We start from the raw sequence: 18,776 nt of genomic DNA, 5'->3' as shown, positions 1-18,776 counted from the left end.
AATTATATATTTTTTTAAAGTCTATTTAGTGCCACATTTTTTTTTGCATTTCTGTGGTGTTTTGGGGGGGATTGTGGGTTTTGGTTTTTTTTCTTAGTGATTTTGTCATTGACAGTGGTCCCTAAGCCTAGTGCTGAAATGCTGTTTAGATGTTCCTAAGTGCAAGAAGGCTGTGATACATCTTATGGAGAAAATGCATGTGTTAGATACGTTTCATAACAGGCATGTATTACAGTGCTGTTGCTGTGAGTTCAGTGTTAATAAATCAACAGTATATACTAAATAAGGTGTCTTTAAAGAGAAGCACAGATAAAACACGGTTACATATTTATTGGTTGATGAAAATGTTGTGACCAGAGGCTCACAGGAACCTAACCCTGTGTTTCCCCCAGGACTAGTGGTTCAGTATTTGCTCTTTAATTTAGTGTTCAAGGTGACTTCATATTACTGTGAATTATGAGAATTGACTGTGTTTGCTGTATTACTTTGTTCATTATTCATTTCTTCATGTAATCTGTTATTCATTCTTTAAGCAAACATAGTTGAATGCTTCTCCTGGGTGCCATGCGATTTCCACATGACTTAAAATTTCCTTTTTATGTTCTTATGTCATAGCCCTCAGACTAAAATATTTGTGTGTTTTATGATGATATAAACAAAGTGTGAAGTTGCTTTTCAAAGGTTGGGAATCTGAATGTTTTGAGTCTATGACTGTTTTACTGGAGCTACATGTTGTCTTCTCAATAAACTTTTCAGGGATTTCTTACCTCCTTGGAGACCAAGATTTTTAGGATCAGATTGCCCAACGGGTTCATGTAGGATACCAACAGAGCCAGGTGATGTGGCTGCCCACACCTTTCTACACCAACAAATGTGTCTGTTGGTTTGGCTATGTAGTTTTGCAGGCAGAACTTTGGCAGGCAAAATTATTCTTCAACTTTGCTTTACTGACGAGAAGCCAGGCCATGCTGGCTGCTTCTCCTTTTTCTAATTACTCTGTCTTCTTCGTGTGTTTGTATTTCCATCTCTTTCCACTGTCTTCTCCGTCCGCACTCAAGCAGAGTGAGAGGAAATGCACTTCAAGAGCAGATGTTCACCTCATGTGCTTTTTCCCTGGATACACTCTCTCCCATTGAAGTGTTTCTCATTTCCTGGTTTTGACTGTCCAGGATGCGTGAGGACTGAGGTCTGTACCTTGCTCTTCTCTCTTCATGGTAGTAAAACCAGTTACACTAGGATCCCCCAAATACAATGGGAAAAATATAGAAATACTCAACATTTCTGGGGATTAAAGTTGTTATCTGGTCAATTTGACTGAAGAAGAAAAATTACAATTATTTTAGCGATCCTTCAGCAAAATAATTTTTTAACTCAAAGAAACAAAGACTTTGTTGACTAGTGCCTCAGTGATTATAAGAAATGAGGACCAACGGTAAAAGTTAAACTTGATATTTTCATGTGATAAGCAGTTGAATACATACAGTAATTTTCTTTGAACATTTTTGTAAAACTGTACTCCAAGAAAGTGAGAACCAAAACTAAAAACACCTTTGAATGTCCTAGTACGATGCCTAGGACAAATAGATCTCAACAAATTTATATTAAATAAAGTAATGATTAACTTACTTAAAATATAAATATTAAATATTGTTAATTTCATGTTTATTCTTTCAGATACAGATGAATATAGGCCTCCTGTCTGGAAATCTTACTGTAAGTATACAAATATATTTGTATGGGCTATAGTGCTTTATGAATAGCATAAAAATATTGGGATCATTATACTGAAAGATTTATTCCATTTTGTACCCATTATTGAAAAATTAATTTATAGCTAAGTTTGGCAGTCGCATGGAAGACTTGTGGCTAACGCGACTATTTCCACAGTCTGTGCAGTATGTAGTGTGCGTGTATGGAAGACCTGTCATCCTACTAAGCTTGTGTGAATTCCGTGTAGTGGAATGTGAGACTGCTTGTCAAGAATGACTAGTAAAGCTAATGCAAGAGACGTTCGCAAAGAATTCAAGCAGTATAATTATTCTCAGAGCCTTAGTCTTCATGTGGATAAACAAATAGTTGATGATAAGTCAGGAGGTGATCTTAGTAGAAAGAATGGAGGGAAAGAGGGATATTTGATTTCTGATTTGCACTTTAAACTTTACATTATGATAAATATTTTTTTCAAAAAGTCTAGGTTTTTATTCCTTTGTTTTCTCAGGTATTTTAAGAGTGGAAACAAGGATAATCAAAATAGTTTTTAAAAATATATGAATGCACTGTTACAGAAACAGCACTGTAAGTTCTTGTTTTTTATAGTCAAATAAGCAACCTAGGAAACATGCACTTTGTAAATGTTGAGTTATTCTAAATTTTGATGTTTGTAAGTTGCTGAAATGTGTTGACTGAAGGAGCAACAATTCAGATTCTCATTGATTTTAATGTTTTCAGAAAACAAATAGCTTTATTTTAATAGGCTGCCACTTTGGGCTAGTTATAATAAGTAAAATGTATGAGCAGTCTCTAAAAATATTGTCATAGATGCTGTCCCCCCTCATCCCTCCCCTGCAACCACGGGTTCCTTTTTCCTCTTCTCTCAGGAGTATAGTTCTAAGGTGTGAAAATGACTAATGTTCTTTGCCGCCTAAAGATTTTGTCTCATAATCTCATTGGCTGGAATTCTATTTAAAATTCTTATCTGTGTTTTCTGGTTTTCAGTTTATCTTTGTTCCCTTTGCTCTGACTTGTGCCCTGTACATTTTTAATGTAAGAACATTTATGAAGCCTCAGACTGTTACTGAGTTTGTGGTGATGTTTTTCCCCTGAAGAATATTGATTAGTAAGTGTAGTATATGCAGTTGGTATTTTTTGTAGCTTCATATGTCTTGCAGTAGCTACCATTTGTCTTTTAAAATGCCGTATTTTGACTGGGCTTGGTGGCTCAGCCTGTAATCCTGTGCTTTAGGAGGGAGGCCAAGGTGAGTGGATTGCCTGAGCCCGCAGGTTCTAGACCCACCTGGGCAACTTGGCGAGATCTCATCTCTACAATAAATTAAAAATTAGCTGGGCGTGGTAGCGCGTGCCTGTAGTTCCAGCTACTTGGAATGCTGAGGCAGCAGAATTGCTGGAGCCCAGCGGGTTGAGGCTGCGGTGGCCGGGAGCGTGCTACTGCACTCCAGTCTGGGCTACAGAGTGAGATTTCAACTCAAAAAAAAAAAAAAAAAAAAATGCCGTATTTCTTTTTTAAGGTTACAATTGTGTGACTGAATTTTATAGTTTCTTTTAATTACTTCAGTGCCTGAACTCCCCAGCATCATTGTAATAGTAGAAACTGCAGGAAATTATTAGAGTTGATTTTTTTATCTTCTGATTATCAAATGAAGATACTTCTGATTCAAGGAAATTTTATAACCTGTGTTAAAGCCAAGTGGGAAAGTCCTTCTTGTTATTTGTCATATGAAATTTTCTTCTAAAATTATGATGTTGATCTAAGATTTGAATATGTGCAAATTTTAACCAGTGAGAAAGCATACAGAAATTTCCTATAGATTGTTAGATGTGTTTGTCAAAATTCTGGTTTTAGAAAAAATTGTGATTAGGTTGAATGTTTTTATTTGTTTGCTTTGTCTTTGCCATTCTCAGACAGTTTTACAGTTTTTACAGCTAGCTGTAAATCTAATTGTACCTTAAGTAGTTCATCTGTTAGGGAGTCTTTACATTTTAGTAGGAAAAAATTTAAAGACTGACAGAGCTATTATACCCTTAATTTATTAATAGAGACTAGAATTTAACATAACTGAGGGAGCAGGCCTTGTTCACTACCCCTAGTATTTGAGCCATAACAATTTTGTTTCTTTCTCAGGCTCAACCTATGTACATCTACTTTAGGCTTGATAATTAACAACAATACATTCTACTAACAGTTTTTGGGACCAATAAACTAAAATGCCTCAGCATCTTATCTGTGATATGACTTAAATTTTATTATTAAGAAAATTCTCAAAACGGTAATAAAATAGAAATGGGTTGAGATTTTAAAAACAATCAGGTATGTATTCCTAAGGAGGTCCGCACAGAATGAAAACTATTCAAGACATTCTAATTGTTCACTTCTATTCTGAATTAGGTCTGTTAAACTGAAGGGAACGATTTAATTTGGTGTCAAAAGTTGCTACATTCGAGATTTTTTTCTGTCTTTGGCATGGTAGGATTTGAATCATTTTTCACAGCTTGATTTTATAAGAAACTTATTTTCACTGATTCTATGAGAAACTTATTTTGCCCATGCCTCTTGTGCTTTTCACTTTTGGTTAATTGATCTTTTAAAAACATTTTTTGAAACCCTGAAAATGCAAACCAATAGGGAAGTAGAATTAGCAAGAAATCTAAGTTGTGAACTCTTTTTAAAGAAATACAGTGGTATTGTTTTTTGACTCATATTGTTTGAATTAAACAATAAAAAGGAACCTTGCCTGTGATAAGTGAGGCAAACAAGCCAGGTAAGGTGGTGAGAGAGCAGACGTGGAACCCTTGCTGGAAAGAGTGGCTCAGAGTCAGCTCCTTTTATTATTGTCAGGTGAGACTCTGGGCCCAGTGTTGTCAGATCTGACTTTTCAAGAGAGGCTGGACTTTTCTTTTGCTTTTGTTAAATCTCTTAATTTTTAAATGTTAAAAACACACTCAAGTATAAAAAAAGACAGCAAGCAAAAGACATGTGAGACAGTTTTGACTTCCAGTTACCAATTTGTGTTCTTTGAATTTGATCAACAGTGTATCATCTCTAGGGACTGAAAATTTCATTAATAAGTATATATAGGTATTGGCACTTCTGAGGTGAGTCAAAGCATAAGAACTTTAATCATAAATCTTCTCATCTTGAATTTAGCTATTAACTTTTGGTAAATCATTTAATGATAGTGCCAATTTAAATTCAATCAATTCGAATTATCAAAAATTTCAAACTGAAGGAGAAGAACCTGAATTAATTAGACCTTATTACTGTATATAATTTTTAAATTATCCCTTTGATAGGAGTTCTCTGGATCCAAACTTGTTACAGTTGATTGTAACATATCCAGAGATCCCCACCCCCTTATGTGTTATTTATTTAAGAAGATACACTAGCCATTGGTAGCCAATCAGGAGGAATTTTTCTGAAAACAGCTCTTTTTGAAACAGAACTATACCCTTTGAGGCAATTAAAAGAACTTGAAAGAAATTGAAAAATAAATCATCTTATATGATTTAATGTTAAAAAGAAGCACCATAAACTTTGAAACTCTAATAACAACAAAGGGTGAAACATGATCGTTTCTCATGGGGACAGTGTTGTCCCCCTTTTTCGTACTAGCTCATCTCAGTGCTTGCTGCTGAAAAGGTTAATGCTTCCTGATGGTAACTTGGCACCACCACATGTGTGCTTTGAATCAAAGTCAATACTTATTCTTGTAACTTTTAATGTTCTTAGCATTGTTTTCAAAATTGGATTTTTATAGGTGACAGTACTTTGCAGAGTATTGTCTTGACAAAAGAAAAGAACTAATTTTTTGTGAGTTGTTGATCAGAGTGGAAATGTGAACTGAATTTTCAACTTTTAGTTACCAATATGGAGGAATGGATCTGAAGAATGTTTTCTTACAAATCATGTTTTGGCTGTTTTGAAGGAGGATGGAGGTTTACAAATATCTTGAAGGTGATACCCATGTGCTGGCACTATCAGCACCAGACAAATAGGTTTTCAGTGTTCTTTTTTACCTCTCTATCTCAGAACTAATTCCCTTCACATCATTTTTTTAATCTATAAAACAATATTCACAGGGATATTTTTGGTAAGCTAATTCTCACAATAAAATATAGGTACCTGAAATTCTTCTAATGTATTACCTATCTTAGGAATTTTTACAACCAGGAGAAAAAGACAAAGGAATACATTTCTATCAGTAGAATTTTAAACATTACGAAGGAAGTGTTTTTTTAGATTTTTAAACAGTAAAGCTATGCCTTCTCAGTTCCGTTTAAATTATAGCATTATCCTGATGCTATAACTTCGTGATGAACTCAAGATGCATCCTGGTAATCAAATAGTATTATAAAGAATTTTAGTCCAGGTGTAGTAGCTTATTCATTTGAGATACTGAAGCAGGAGGATTGCTTGAGCCCAGGGGTTCAAGACTAGCCTGGGCAACATAGTGAGACTTCATCTCTACAAAACATCAAAAAATTAGCCAGGCATGGTGACACACACCTGTTGTCCCAGCTACTTGGGAGGCTGAGACAGAAGGATCACCTGAGCCCAGGAGGTTGAGGCTGTGGTGTGCTGTAATCCTGCCACTGCACTTCAGCCTGGACAACACAGTGAGATCCTGACTGGAAAAAAAAATATGTGTATTAATATCAACCACCTATGTGTAATAATAAGTAATCTTTATTGAATGTTTGTTACATGTCAGGGACTATTTTAAATATTTAATATATAGCAATTTATTTAATTCTTACAGCAGCTTGTGATGTAGAAACTATTATGACCCCCATTTTTATAAATAAGGAAAACTGAGGCATGGAATGCAAGTGTTAGTGACAGAGCCCCATGTTCAAACCCCAGGTGGTTTGGTTTAAGAGTTCAAATTCATAACTACAATGCTATATCCTCCTTGTATGTATATAATGTATATATATACACTCATATACATATATAATTATATATGTGTATATATGTATAGTCTAATTGTATGTATGTGGGGGGACCCAGAAAAACAGAATCTATTTATAAAAAATTGTGTATTTATTCTTACATAAAACTTCAGTCACCTTCAAAGTACTCTCTGTTGGTGCCTTACACCTGAGATACTTTTTCCATTACTCAAAACAGTTTTTGCACTTATCAATTTTGATGCCGTTTAGTACTTCTGCCATTTTTTGGTTTCACCTCTTCCACATGGGCAAAATGTTTCCCTTTGAAGACTTTTTTCATCCAGAGAAACAAAAATAAGTCACTTGGGAAAGATTGGGTGAATACAGAGGGTGGGGCACAGGGGTCATGACATTTTTCGGTCGGAAACTGCTGAGTTTCTGTGCTCTTAAATCACTTGTCATGAAATGGGCAAACACATTGACAGTATCTAAAGAAAATTCACTGAAGCCAAACATAGCTTCTGACAGCAGCACTAGATGCCGATGGGTTCTTCGAATACTTACCTAGCAAAAGAAGTCTGTACTACAAGGGACCTGCCCTCCAAAAGATAATTCTGGTCCCCCCCCATATGTGTATGTGTATATATGTTCCTATGATTCATATACAAATGAATATGATCAGAAGTAGAATCTATATAATGATGTCCAGTTGAACTCTGAGTCATTCATTACTTTACAGTCCCAGATGCCTGGGTAGTTTGATGTTATATTGACAAAATGTCTAAGTATTTAATTACACTATTAACTTAAACTCAATGATATGTGATTACATATGTACAAATAGAAGAAAAATTTTCCAACAGATAGGTATGCATACACATACTTTCTTTAATAGTCATGCATTCTAGTCAATGTTTTTTTTTTTTTTTTTTCCATTTTAAATCAAAAAGCCTGAAATGAGCCTAGAAGGTCATGGTATCAGTATAATTTTCCACTGGTTAATTTTCAGATACCCTAAAATGATTCACTCTTTTGGCAAGTTATTTCAGTATCTGAATTCTTCCTTTTGTTGAATTTGCCCTAGTTGAATAAATAGTGGTAACTTTGAGAAATTTTGGTTTTTTTAAACAAATAAGAGTATAGCAAGTTTTTTGTGAACATAAAGAGCAGCTGGTTTATTGTTTCTGTTATAACTGTAAGTTCTTCATAAAGGAAACTGACACCTGTTGTTTCTGCCTTCTCCCAGTATATCAGTTGCAGCAGGAAGCCCCTCACCCTCGGAGGATCACCTGTACTTGCGAGGTGGGTGCTGATGAAGCTGTTACAACAAAGTGCCTCTCCAGCATGTTTCCCAAACTTTGCCTGTCCTCAGTGGCTTGGTTATTTGTGGGATTAGCCATTTTACATGGATTGGCATCATACAGTTGTGACTTGAATACATTTTTCTCAACATTCTTCTCTCTTGACATAACTTGCTACTTTTTAGTAGATTGTTGCAACATGGTATAGAATATGACAGTATAGTTTTAAGTGATGGTAGTATTCTTTTTAGTTAACTTATACATTGTTCCTTCATTTTTAATGTGTTATTCTTTACTTTTTAAAACAAAGTTTGAAGGAATCACTGTAGAATGGTTGAATTATTTTCCTATTGAAAGAAAGATTTTAATCATGATTTTAAAAAATGAACAAAAGACATGGATAGCTCAAGAAAGATATGGCATTATATGTAAAAGTGTTCAAATTTATTGAAATAAAAGAAATGCTGGTTAAAATACAGAGAGACGATTTTCACTTTGCAGATTGGCAAATGTTCAAAAGCTTAGAATATACTTAGGAAACCTGGGAGGAAACAGGCACTCTTATATACTGCTGATGAGAATGTGAATTAGTACAACTTTATGAGAATTTTGTAACGTCTAAAAAAACCATGTCTGCATTTATCCTTTGACATACCAGTCCAAAGTCTCAGGGATTTAACCTGATGAATTATCTGTATAAATATGGAATAACTTATGTTCAAAGTTTTTCATTTAGGATTATTAGTAATAGCAGAATATTGAGAAAAACCTAAATGTCTGTCCATAGGAGACTGATTGAATAGAATATAAAAAGAATAAGAAAGATTTTTATGAACTTATATGAAAAAATTTCCAGATATAAAATGTACATATATATAGTAAGTATGCCTCCTTTTTCACAAGAAAGAATGAAAAATAAAAAAAGCAGATAGCTTATTTTTGCAAAAGAGAAACACAGGAAGGGATTAACCCAGAGACTGGTAAAATAATTATCATAAGGAGAGGGCAAGGACCATTGTGGAGGAGTTAGGGATGGGAGTAAGACTTCTCTGAGGATATGTTTTTATATAGTTGTGACTTTTGAACTGTGTAAATATTTCACATTGACACAACAAAGTGAAGTTTAAAAATGATCAAAAAGCAAACCCTAAATTGAGTATGAATAGAAACAAATGAACCTAACAAATTTATAACATAATCACCAAAACAATTAAGTAGTGTTTCAAAAATTATTTAAAATTAAATTATTTTAAATTGACATATAAGTGTACATATGTGGTATGAGGTACAGAGTGATATTTTGATACATGTATGTAATGTGTGATTATCAAATCAGAGTAATTAGCATATCTGTCACCTCAAACATTTATCATGTCTTTGTGTTGGGAACATTAAAAATCTTCTCTTATAGCTATTTGAAAATATGTAATACATGATTGTTAACTTTACTCACCCTACAGTGCTATAGAATAACAGAATTTATTTCTCCTGGCTAGGGCTGTTTTGTATCTGTAAGCTGACCTCTCCCTATCTTCTCCTGTGCCTACCCTTCCCAGCCTCTAGTTACCGCTGTTCTACTTCTAGGAGATCAATTTATTTAACTTTCACATATGAGTAAGGACATGTGGTATTCATGTTTCTGTGTCTGGCTTATTTCACTTAACTTGATGTCTTCCAGGTTCATCCAATTGCTGTGAATGACAGGATTTCATTCTTTTCTATGACTGAATAGTGTTCCTTTGTGTGTGTGTACCATATTTTCTTTACCCATTTATCTGTTGGTGGATATGTACATTGATTTAATATCTTGGGTATTGTGAATATTGCTGTCATGAGCATGGGAGTGAAGATACCTCTTCGACATAATGATTTCCTTTTCTTTGGCTATATACCCAGTAGTGGGATATATACAAGCTAAGCTAGAGCTACAGTAGTTCTAGTTTTAGTTTTAGTCTTTTGAAGATCCTCCATACTGTTTTTCACAATGGCTGTACTAATTTGCATTCCCACCAACAGTGTATAAGAATCCCCTTTCTCTGCATCCTTGACAGCATTTGTTATTTTTTTGTCTTTTTGATAATAGCCATTCTGACTGGTGTGATAATATCTCATTGTGGTTTTGATTTGTATTTCCCCAGTGATTTGATGTTGAGCTTTTTTTCATATACTTGTTGGCCTAAGTAGCTTTTAAATATATTCTGACTGTACAAACTTAGAGGGAAATATTTTAAGGACAAAAAATGCAAAAGGATTAAAAGGTTTTTTAATTGTACTTAGTACATTTGTTGTTATAGTGGTACTTAGGTAGTAATTCTGACTTTTTTAAAAATATAGGATAGAGCAGTTAAGTAATTATGTTGGATTTGGGGGAGTCAAGGTTTTTAGGAGATATAAATATGGAAGAGGGGGCAAAATTGGAAAGCACACTGTGTTATTAACTTTGAGTTAGAGGTATTAATATGAACTCATAGATTTTTAAAATATTTTTTCTGTTGCAGACTGTAAAAAGGGCCTAAAATAGTGCCCCAAAAAGATTGAATATGCCTGGTGCCTAGATTTTGGTTTCTAAATGCTGTTTCCTACTAAAAGGTGCCAATGCCCCCTAGAGAAATTCATAATTTCAAAATGTGAAGCAGAGAGGTCCTGCAGCATCTTGTGTCAGAATGCAGGAAAGTGCTCAAAAACTAATGGGGGCATGTCAGAATGGCACAGGATCCTACTAGAATGGTTCCCACAGGCAAAATTTGGGACAATTTGATCATCATAAAGAATCATGTAATGTATTATAACCATGTAATGTATTATAACACACTGAATGAAAGACAGTTTATAAGTCTATAATGATAGTAATACTTTAAAATTTAAAAATAACTCCAATAAAAAGAGAAAAAAGAGGGGGAGAATGTGAAACTGCTCTTTACAGCTAAAATGTAGAAAGAATGATAAAATTATAAAACCATTAATTTGCACTAATAATTGACTGAGGCAGGTATCATCACTGAGCAAAAGAATGTAGATGAACAGAATATTTGCATGGTTTCAATGTATCACCCCATCGATTATTTATTAATTGCAAAGAGAAAAATGCACCTTTATAGTGGAGAGATGTGGCAGTCACACCATTAACCAGGTGATCAAATGTAGCATTGCCTGTAAGGGGACAAACTGACATGAGCCTCCTGAAGTGATCCAGTGGGGTACACACTGTCATCTGTATAGTGTTTCTACCAAAAGTGTTTAACTTAACTCTATTTATAAAGTATGAATCAGACAAATTCACAATATGTACATTCTGTAAGACATCTACTCTGGGTTTGTAAATAATATCATTATCATAAAAAACAAAAACAGTAGTGGAACCATACAAAGTTAAAAGATACTAAAGAGACATAGCAACCAAATTCAACGTGTGTACCTTGATTGGGTCTTAAACTTATATATACATTTAAAAAATTTAAATTTTGAGTACAATTGGAGAAATTTGAAGATGGACTATATATTAGATAATATGGAATTATAACTTTCTCAGATGATATATTGATAAAAATATTGCTTCTCCATTGATACAAAGATGTTGAAATGGATTTTGTCATTGTGACATTTATTTTAAAAAACTATAGATTTTAAAGTGTGTAGATAATTACAGAGAAAACCAATTTACAAAATTAGGGAGAAATTTCATGAGATTGTCTTTTGAATTTAGGTGAATGTAGCTGTCTAGTCTGCATATATGTAAGCATAGAAAGAGTATGTGGTACTTCATAATTGCATTTCATTGCTACTAGCCATGATCAAGGATGATTAAGTAATTTATATGTAGTGGAAACGTTTAAAATGCTATTTAATAGAATTTTCCATTTTGTTCATGTTTTGTCCAGACATAACTTTTAACTGGAAGTGAGATATTGGCAGAATTTTTGTAGAAAGTCCTGAAGTAGGCCGGGGTCGGTGGCTCAGCCTGTAATCCCGTGCTTTGGGAGGCCGAGGTGAGTGGATTGCCTGAGCCCGCGAGTTCAAGACCCGCCTGAGCAACCTGGTGAGACCTTGTCTCTACAATAAATCAAAAAATTAGCCAGGTGTGGTAGCGCGCGCCTGTAGTTCCAGCCACTTGGAAGGCTGAGGCTGAAGGATCCCCAGAGCCCAGCAGGTCGAGGCTGTGGTGGCCGGGAGCGGCCACTGCACTCCAGTCTGGGCGACAGAGTGAGACTCCAACTCAAAAAAAAAAAAAAAAAAAGTAAGTCCTGAAGTATTTATTAGTAACCCAGTTATCTTTATTGAGAAATAGCTATACTAAGCCTTTCTGAAAAGAATGTGAGACCACACAAATGAAGACATAATAAAACGAAAAGTTGAGAGAATAAAAGCAACAAAATGCCAGTTGATTGCAATGCTGATTGAGGATCCGTGTAATTGTGTGAAAAGTGTTTCAGTATAAAGCATATAAGTCTGAAGGTTCATATGATTCAGTTTTTTCCTGAATTAAGCTTTCTTTTAAAAAAAAAAAAATTCATTTGGGGCTGGGCTCGGCAGCTCAGCCTGTAATCCCAGCACTTTCAGAGGCTGAGGTGAGTGGGTTGCCTGAGCCTGCGGGTTCAAGACCAACCCAGGCAACCTGGTGTGACCTCCTCTCTACAATAAATAAAAACTTAGCCGGGTATGGTAGCTCGCGTGCCTATAGTTCCGGTTACTTGGAAGGCTGAGATGGAATGATCACCGGAGCCCAATGGGTTGAAACTGGGGTGACCGTGAGCGTGCTACTGCACTTCAGCCTGGGAGCTGGAGTAAGACTTTGATTCCAAAAAGAAAAAATTCATTTGGCATAACATTAAGGTACAACAAATCAGTAGAACTAATTTTTAAACTGCTAAACTGATGTGATCCAAGTATATAGCCTCTGGTGATCTACCTTGATGCAAAGACACACACAGAATACAGCACTGGAGGAGTAGAAGGCTGTTAGCATCTCTGAAAATGACTTTTGTTGATTTATTTTTGCTATTGATTGAATATTGCCATCCCCTGAGGAACTAGACCATTCAAATTGTATACTGTTGGTTAAAGGCAGGCATATAAGCAATGGGAAGCCAGGCAAGCAAATTGTACAACTGACATTTTCTTTCCCGAATTGAGGAATCTATTCATCGTTTTCACTGTGGTTAAATATTTTTTTACAATAAGATTAGCAGTCATGTTCTAATGGCAAATTGGTGGGCAAGGAATGCTATTTGGTGTGTAAAAGGATTTACTGTGTACTAGCTCTCCCTGTACATTGCAACCATCTTCACATATTATTCAAAACTTAAAGTCTATTGTTACTTAAATTGGACTATTTGATTCAAATTAAATATGCATGCATAAAATAAATATTTTCATTTTGGAAATTAGTAGTGATAACTTATTTCTGTATCTGACCAGTCTTTGTATTGTTCAGTGTCTTTCTGTTTTCCCCAGGCTATAATTAAAGGGCAGTGACTAAATAGGACAAATGATTGTCTTTTAAAGAAATGACATTCATATTCAAAATTATTACAATAATTCAATGTATAAATAGAAACATTGAAAATACGTATAGGCCACTAATGCTAATAATTTGCTTATCCTATGAAGTTAAATTTCTGTATAACAATTAAGTAAGTTGGCTGTTCATTTAAAATGAATAGGATTAATTAGAGTGGAATGGAGCTAACTGAAAAGTACTTCTTGGAGGAAGAAAGTCCTTAGCCTTAGTCTTGATTAAATGATTAGTGTTTGGTTTAGAAGAATGAAAGGTTATTGAGAATGATGAGCAGTAAGGATAAAATACTAGTTGATGTTCAACCTCAAATGTTTACCTGTGAGCCAGGCATGGTGGCACTCCTGTAGTCCTTGGCTATTCAGGAGGCTAGGCAGGGGGATCCCATGAGCCCAGGGGTTTGAATCTAGCCTGGACAATGTAGCGAAGCCTCATCTCTTTAAAAAAAAAAAAAGTTCGAAGGAATAGGATCTGAACCACTTTGTGTTACTTCTCTCCTGAAATTTGGAGAGAAAAAAAGTTAATACAATTGATAAGGTGGTAGTCCTTTTTGAGTAATAGTTATTCATCGTTCTTGGGTGCTAATTCTGTAATTTTTAAAATGAGTCAAATGACTTTGACTCTCAGAAATGTCCCTGCTACAGTCATAAGAAAGGGAGAACTGACCCTATTCATTTGTATGTGCACATTTCCATTTCATTTTCTTCTAACCATTGTATTGTATCAAGATTATTAACTCAGGGCTTGAGGAATTAGGCCAGACCTAAGGAGAACATATTTAGTGACTAGCCCTGTATCAACATCCTCTCTCGGGTGTCTAATAGACATCTCAGATATGCACATCCAAAACAGAACTACCATCACCTTCCTCTCCGAATTTGCTGTTACCACAGCCTTCCAGATCTCAGTTGATGGCAGTTCCTTTCTTCCAGTTGTCCAGAAAAAAACCATGCATTATCTTTCTTTTTTTTTCCAAGTCAGATTATCCGTCAGGAAATGATATTAGGTCTGTCTTCAGAATGTGTTCAGAATCCTACCACTTTTTACTATTTCCATGGCTACCATTCAGGGTCGAAATGTGGAAACTGAGAAATATCCATCAAAATCCATTCTTCCTTTCTTTAGAAACCTGACTAGATTCAATTTCTCCAGCTTTTTAAAAATACTTATGTCCATGTAACCATTTTCTGTAGTGGAACAGAAGTTAACTTTAATGTTGGACCCATTAAAAGTTTCTACCAACTTAAATTACCACCCCCCACCCCCGCTTGGATTCAGATAAAAACAATATACAAGGAGATGGTAGAGCTATGAGATGGATGGTATCTGGATGTAGGACAGTTGTCTTGCTGACTTGAATACCTATCCAGGAATGTTATATAAGCGAGAAACAGACTTTTATTGTGTCTAGTTATTATATCTTTAAGTCGATTTGTAATAGCAAATCATTTTACCCTGCCACACAGTAATCCCTCACAGGTGGAACTAAACAGGTTCTTAACTGATCCTTCCTCAAAGTCTGTTCCCAGTGCAGAATGATCCTTTTGAAACTGCAGTCAGCTCATGTCACTCTTCTGTCAAAACTCTGCACTGGCTTTCCGTTTCCCTTTGAGTAAAAAAGCCAGATCCTCACAATGGCCTGTAAGACTCTCTATAATCCCCCATCCACTCTGTGCCATTGTGCTCATCTGCTGCTTCCTTGCTTCTCCTTCCCTGCCCCCATTCCGCCTCAGTCCCCTGCCTTCCTGTTCCTCAGGCACACCAGGTATGCTTCCTTCTCAGAGCTCTCCCACTGACTACTCCTCCTGGAATGTTCTTTCTGATATGCACATGACTCATTTGTTCATATTCTTCAAAATCTTCCCTTCCTGTTGAGACCCATCATGACCACCATAGTTAAAATTACACTTTATCATCACTCCAACATTCCCAATCCTTTCCTGTTCTACTTTGTCTTGTCTTTACATTTTTCATTTTACAACATATTATGTAGCTATTTATTATATTTATTGTTTATTGCTATCTTCTATTACTAGAATATAAGCTCCATTTTGTTTATCAGTATTTCCCAGGTATCTTGAATAGTGCTTGACACATAATAGGTGCTTCATAAAGATTTGTTAATTGAATGAATGGGAGGTACAAAGTGCTTGTTTTGTAATTACTCTGGGAGCATTAAAGTTTGGTATAGGAGTGGGAGGACAGCACTCTAATTGAAATTTTGTTTTGCCATTGATTGCTACTATGTGCTATCACAGCCTACAGTTCAACTTTTTGGTTCCGTAAACATAAATATTTGCATGCTCATATGTCTTAGGTGTTGTGATGATCTGTTGTTTAACACTTACAATGTGCTTTGCTGGTGAAAAGCATTTTTATGAATGTTGAGTGATAGATTGAATTATTGAAACCAACTATTTTAAAATCATCCTATCACTCGAAAGGCTATGTTCATCATATTTTATTTTTGAAATGTTCTTTTTAGGCCGGGCTCGGTGGCTCAGCCTGTAATCCCAGCGCTTTGGGAGGCCGAGGTGAGTGGATTGCCTGAACCTACGGGTTCCAGACCTGCCTGGGCAACTTGGTGAGACCTCATCTCTACAATAAATCAAAAATTAGCCGGGTGTGGTAGCGCGTACCTGTAGTTCCAGCTACTTGGAAGGCTGAGGTGGAAGGATCGCCAGAGCCCAGCGGGTCAAGGCTGCAGTGGCCGGGAGTGTGCCACTGCATTCTAGTTGGGGCGACGGAGTGAGACTCCAACTCAAAAAAAAAAAAAAAGACATGTTCTTTTTAGTACCAACTTTTGTTCCTGCTTAAAACTCAGTTGTAGTAAGTTCTAGAATTGTACGTTGCCTCAGCATCCATTTTGAATATAAATGGAACTTTTTCATACCAGAAACAGGCCTAGTCATCCTTAACACAGTTTCCAATTCTCTGCCTCCTCCCAATCTCTTTATGTGGTTGGTCCAGATATCTATCATTTGCAACTCCTTCCTGGTGACCACCTCCCTGTAGGACAACTGGGTACAACTTACTTGACTTGCTCCACTGACTCCCATACCCTGCATGGACTATCAGACATGTCACAGTTACCACCATGAAGTTCTTTAATAAGTATTCCTCCATTTTACTCCGTTCAGTTTTTTCTTGACATTTTTGTGAATTTAATCTTTATTGGCTTGTTGATGCTTAGCTATTATCCATATTGATATTTTCAGTGGTCTAAACTGCAATGAGAAAAGCAAATGATTTAGAAAATATAGTGAAAACATGTGCTTCAGTGGAAAACTGTGCATTGTCTGCATTGCAGCACATTTTCCAGGTTATCTGATTCTAGTCTTTTGTTGTCTTTGATTGGTTTGACAACTTCGTAACTTGTAGCTACTTGTAATAATGCATCTAGAAACATGCAAATTTTGTCCTCCCCCCATGCATAACCATCTGTGGAAAAACTAGTTTTGCCTCTATTTGCACATTCATTTTAAATTACTAGTCTGTAAATGTGACTGTTCTTCAGATTATCTTTTTGAACTGGTTGTAACATCTGCCCGATCCCCTCATTGATTAATGATTACAATAAAATCTTTAACATTTATTTATTTTTATATCCATATAGGAATCATAATCTTACTTTTTGGTAAAATCTCTTTTAACAACAGTCAGAGCCCTTTGATTTTTTTCATTTAAATATAGCTATCTTAATATAATGATAAATAATTTATAATGAGAGATGTGTAAAATTTGCCATTTGGTTTCTAATTTTGATTTAAAATATGATAGTAGTGTATAGAGAGAGTTAATATGGCCTTTTTTTCCTAAGTTATGAATCCCTGGCAACAGCTTCCACTTCTTTTCCTGCCTTCCCTTACTGTAGTATAGGAATTTAAACAGATCTAAGGCTAGAATTGAATGTAGACTAACTCTCAAGCTTTTAATTCAGAATCTACCATTTTAGGAAACAAATATCAAATGTATATTTTTCTTTATTTCCTCCTATTACCTCTCTAGACAGCTGAGCTATTTTGAAAAATAATGCACAACAGAATCTTGACACCTGAAAGTAGTTTTTGTGTGTATAGTCTTTATATGCATATTCTCTAGACTTACCTGGAAAAATAGTAACATTTGGCCGATGTAATATTATTCCTTACAATTTTATGTATGTAGCATGCTAACTTTTAAGAAGCATTATATAGATTTCCAGGCTAGGTTTAAAGTGCTAAATTGCCTGCATAGGATTTCTTGTGACTTCTGACCAGATCACTACCACTGTAGACAAGAACAACATTAAACATTTTGGAAAATTTATAAATGTTCTAGTGGCATTACCTCCAGAAGTACTTAGTCTTTAAATGTAGATTTTTTTTTTTTTTGGATAACTGTTTTGAACTATAGCCAGGGAACAGAGTTTCCTTACTAAAAGAAATAGAAACCAGAACCTACAGCATTGCAGGGAAGGAAAGAAGGAAATTAACACAGTACTTTTTATTTCTGCTGTTTTCAAATTTCCTGTGGAAAACAAAATTCTTCTATATTAAAAAAAAAAACCTCTTTTTAGCCTGGTGTGGTAATGTATACCTGTAGTCCCAGCTTCTATGGAGGCTGATGGAGAGGGATGGCATTAGGCTGGGAGTCTGAGGCTCTAGTGTGGAAAACAAGGTACAAGAAGTCAGACTTCAATTTGAAAGAGTATGGCTTGATGAATTTGATTAAAATGTTTAATATATGAAGAAAATAGTTCATTTTTTAATACCACGGCACAGCAAATACTAATTTAATGAATAAGTATTTTAAACATTGTAAAATGATCTGTTCTTTAGTTATTTATTGGTATAGGTATTGTACTATGCATTTTATGTCATATTTAGTAATGGTGGATTAACTTCAAGTTTTCTTTCTCTGGTGTAAAGACATACATTTATACAAACCATACATAAGTGCCTTTTATTTTTAGTTAGAAATTTTTTAATTCTCATTTCCCATTTTCTTACCCATGAGGCGTCATGAAACAATATTAAATACTAAATACAGAAAATTGGAGAAAGCAAAACATATAATTCAACACAAGTACAGTACTCAGTTTAAAACATGTCTTATAATCACACTGCCTTCAACCAGTTTTAATCTGTAAAGAATTCCTTGGCTATTATAAATTTATAAAACTTAGAAAAAAGCATTTAAATGCTTGTGTAAACATAAAAGTTTTACTAGTTCGTGTAACATTTAAATTCCTAGTTTGATGTATTTGCAAGAAAACTAATTTGGGATCATTGATAGTCATTTTTATATTACTGATTAACTCTTCAATTTGATTGTCTGAGTAATGTTATATTGTC

At 35.0% G+C, this 18,776-nt stretch overlaps 1 protein-coding gene across 2 annotated transcripts in view; it reads left to right on the top strand.

Moving 5' to 3' along the window:
- The first annotated feature begins 1,679 nt into the window (after positions 1 to 1,679).
- Positions 1,680 to 18,776, top strand: part of CHN1 (chimerin 1) — a 139,286-nt gene continuing 122,189 nt past the window's right edge. For both annotated transcript variants that reach the window (XM_021714791.1, XM_008062644.2), the window contains exons 1-2: positions 1,680 to 1,713; positions 7,874 to 7,929. The gene's annotated coding sequence lies outside the window, so the exon portion shown is untranslated. The remainder of the gene's footprint in view (positions 1,714 to 7,873; positions 7,930 to 18,776) is intronic.

This window comes from Carlito syrichta, unplaced genomic scaffold, assembly GCF_000164805.1.
Source record: "Carlito syrichta isolate Samal-C Ts95f unplaced genomic scaffold, Tarsius_syrichta-2.0.1 Scaffold305785, whole genome shotgun sequence".
NCBI lineage: Eukaryota > Metazoa > Chordata > Mammalia > Primates > Tarsiidae > Carlito > Carlito syrichta.
Note: the sequence above shows the minus strand (reverse complement) of the source record. Positions and strands in the feature narration are given on the sequence as shown.